Source organism: Dendropsophus ebraccatus, chromosome 12 (genome assembly GCF_027789765.1).
Source record: "Dendropsophus ebraccatus isolate aDenEbr1 chromosome 12, aDenEbr1.pat, whole genome shotgun sequence".
NCBI classification, from domain to species: domain Eukaryota; kingdom Metazoa; phylum Chordata; class Amphibia; order Anura; family Hylidae; genus Dendropsophus; species Dendropsophus ebraccatus.
Window position 1 is genome coordinate 9,301,455 of NC_091465.1, and position 3,846 is coordinate 9,305,300.

At 45.8% G+C, this 3,846-nt stretch overlaps 1 non-coding gene across 1 annotated transcript; it reads left to right on the forward strand.

Annotated features, from left to right (window-relative positions):
- The first annotated feature begins 1,684 nt into the window (after window positions 1-1,684).
- TRNAF-GAA (transfer RNA phenylalanine (anticodon GAA)) lies at window positions 1,685-1,757 on the forward strand. Its single transcript has one exon. It is a non-coding gene; the product is annotated as a tRNA-Phe (tRNA).
- Window positions 1,758-3,846: the final 2,089 nt, after the last annotated feature.

The following is a 3,846-nucleotide window of genomic DNA, read 5'->3' on the forward strand; positions in this document are numbered from 1 at the left end:
TCTGAACTGCCGCAATCCCAGGTGTGACTTGTAGCTTGGGACCGCAGCTATTAGCGGGCAAGGTCCGATCGCCATGCCCGCTATTTATGTATTCAGGCGCAGCTGTCAAAGTTGACAGCTGCATCTGAACACTTATTGCGGCCCATTCCCTGGTGTCCCTGGATCGCCCCCCGCACGACACAATGGCGGAGGGGCGATCCTTACATTCGGCACCGGACGGTGTCTGTGCCGTTATGGCGCTGATCCCGGCTCGGCACTCTAATGAAGCAATAGAGTGCCTATCTCATTGATCTATGCAGTATTACTATACTGCATACATCTCAATGAGAGATCAGGGTACCTATAATAGAAGTCCCCCAGGGGGAATAACCCTAACCCCAGGGGGAGTAACCCTAACCCAAGGGGGAATAACCGTAACCCCAGGAGGAATAACCCTAACCTCAGAGGCAATAACTCTAAACCCAGGGGGAATAACCCTAACCCCAGGGGGAATAACGCTAACCCCAGGGGGGAATAACCCGAACCCCAGGGGGGAATAATCCTAACCCCAGGGGGGAATAACCCTAATCCCAGGGGGGAATAACCCTAAGCCCAGGGGGGAATAACCCTAACCCCAGGGGGGAATAACCCTAACCCCAGGGGGACTTCTAGTATAAGTGTAAATAAAAAGCCCCCTCCCCTAACAAAAGCTTGAATCACCCCCCTTTTCCCATGTTATAAAAAAACAAAACAAAACATGTTTGGTATCGCCGCGTGCGTAATCGCCCGAACTATTAAATTATCACATTCCTGATCCCGCACGGTAGACCAAAGGATAAAAGCGCTATAAGCCTGGGAATGGAGCGATTTTAAGGAACATATATTTGTTAACAATGGTTTTAATTTTTTACAGGCCATCAGATAATATAAAAGTTATACATGTTACATATCGTTTTTATCGTAATGACTTGAGGAACATATGTAACAAGCCAGTTTTACCCCAGGGTGAACGGCGTAAAAAAAAAAAAAAAGTTTCTTTTTTCTTTTTTTTTTCAATTTCATCACACATTGAATTTTTTTCTGGTTTCGCAGTGTACTTTATGAAAAAATTCAGCCTGTCATTGCGAAGTACAATTAGTGATGCAAAAAACAAGGGCTCATGTGGGTTTCTAGGTAAAAAAAAACGCAAGTGCTATGGCCCGCAAAACGCAAAAATTGAAATTGGCCCGGTCCTCTAAGGGTTAACTACTATGGAATCCTGGGTGGAGTGTATACATACTGTATACACTCCGGCTGGGATGCCATGCGGCTGCACAAATAACTCCCATTTTTATTTTTTGCAGCCGCTATTCATTAACAGCGGCCGCATGAAATAGACTGTGCAAACAATGTAAAGTGCAACTCCAGTCGTACTCTACATTGTCTGCTATGGTTAATTGGAGTGCGGGCACACCGGAATGTACACCCAAATGTGCCCGACCAGTACTGTTGAACATCTCAGACAGTATGAATATGGCCTCAGGCTAAGTTCCCACACAGTATTTTTGCTCAGTATTTTGCAACCAAAAGCATTTTGGTTTCAAAATACTGAGCAAAAAAAACTGTGTGTGAACATGGCCTCATCTGTTCTCTATGGAGAACTCCATAGGGGCTCCTCATGTATTTTCGAACCTGTGTACTGCCCCTGTTTGCAGTTTAAACAGAAGCCGAAATAGCTCAGTTGGGAGAGCGTTAGACTGAAGATCTAAAGGTCCCTGGTTCGATCCCGGGTTTCGGCAGGTTTCTTTTTCCTTCCTTTATTTGCTATCTAGAGATAAGAGCGACTGCAGCCACTGACTAGTAAAAAGATTGATGTGATAGGGCCCTATTTCACCGGACGATAATCGTTAACGATTAACGATCTCAAACGACCGCTATTGCGAAAGACCTGAAAACGTTCACTCATTTCCATGGAACGATAATCGTTACTTATGATCGTAATTGAGATTGTTTCTTCTTCGCTATTTATTCGCTATGGCTTTCGTATCTACTGTGAACGACCGAACGACGTCTTATTCAATGCGAGCGATTTGCGAACGTTTTGCGAACGAGCAACGATAAAAATAGGTCCAGGTCTTATAAAGCGATCAACGATTTCTCGTTCAGTCGTTAATCGTTAACTGCATTTCAACCGAACGATTATCGTTTAGATTCGAACGATTTAACGATAATCTGAATGATAATCGTCCGGTGGAATGGGGCCCTTAGGCTATGTGCACACTGCGGAATTCTCGCAGATAGCTTCCAGCAGATTCCGTCGCGAGCTCCCGCTTGAAGTTCCGCCTATCCTATAGGCTACACATTATGCGTAGGCAGATTCCACCATCCGCCCAAAGAATCGTCATATCAATTCTTTGGGCGGAAGGCAAAATCTGCCTGCGCATAGAGTGGAGACTATGGGACCGGCAGAACCTCAAGCGGGAGCGCGCACGGACTCCACTGGAAGTTATCTGCGAGAATTCCTCAGTGTGCACGTACTGTAAAGGTTCTTCTACACAGGCTGATTATCAACAAAAAGGCTTCCTAGAAAAACTCCATCAGCCAATAATCAGCCCATGTAAGAGTGACAGCTGAGGAGCGGGAAAACCTCCCCTCATTGGTCAATTACATGTTTTATGCCATACAAAGCAGCAAAATCCAAGAATGGCTCAAATGGGCAACAACACCAACATTTAAAAAAAAAAAAAAAAAAAAGTTTTTATCAGCCGGGGTATAGTTTATGTGCTAAGATTCTACTGCAAAACTTTGGCGGTCTAAGCATGATGGGAATTGTAGTTCTGCAACAGCCGGAGGAGCAGAGGTTTCCCATCCCCGGTGTAATGTGCAGCGGGGGAGGGGACAGGACAAAACTTCTTATCTATCAATTCCAGAACGTTTGGACAACATAATGTATGGATGAAAGGACGCTAGACCTGGGAGTATTTCCTGCCAGAGACTGGAGAGATTAGAAGGAGATTGTAAGCCCTCACCGGCAGGGTCCTCTTCCCCCATGTACCAGTCGGCCATTTGCCTTCATGTAATGTGTTTGTTACCCCTATCTATTGTATAGCGCTCTGGAATTAAGGGCGCTCAATAAATAAATAATAATAATAATAATGCACTGAATGATTATCGGCTGTATTCGGCCAATATCTTCCGATAATCGTCCTATGTAGTAGAAGGCAACGATCAGCCGACGTGAACGATGGAGACCGCCACTATTCTCTATGGGTTGCCCGGACAATCTAGCGATCACCCGGACCTCCCCACGACCTCCCCTGCACTTACCTGCTCGCTACTGCCTCTATTACACATGGCGGCAGCGAGCAGGTAAGTGCAGGGGAGGTCGTGGGGAGGTCCAAGGAGGAACAAGGAGCAAACGAGCGATGACAGCGCTCATTTGCTCCTCCAGTCGCCCCGTGTAATAGGGGATTTACATTATAAATAAAGGGAAGCGCTTTGTTTGCCCGGCAGTCGGCTTACACACCGGCTGCCTTTGATCTCGCTGGAGCCAGTCCTGAGAAACTAGGAGAAGTTTTCCAGGATTAGATCCAGCTTTTCCAGGCACCCGGGGAGGAGCGGCATGGAGATCAAAGGCAGCCGACTGCCGGGCAAACAAAGCGCTTCACTTCATTTATAATGTAAGTTCCTTCATCTCATACAGAAAGTTGGTCTGCTCTGATGTGGCCTAATGATAGATGACCATTATTTTGGGATGTATTTTATATTTCGGGGGGCGGGGGTAGTAAATATAAAATCTTTATAAGTAATACACTAGATACTATAACCTAGGCTATCCTTTGTAGAGATGTATAGGCAAGCATAGGAGTATACAGTGGTAGTGGCCTG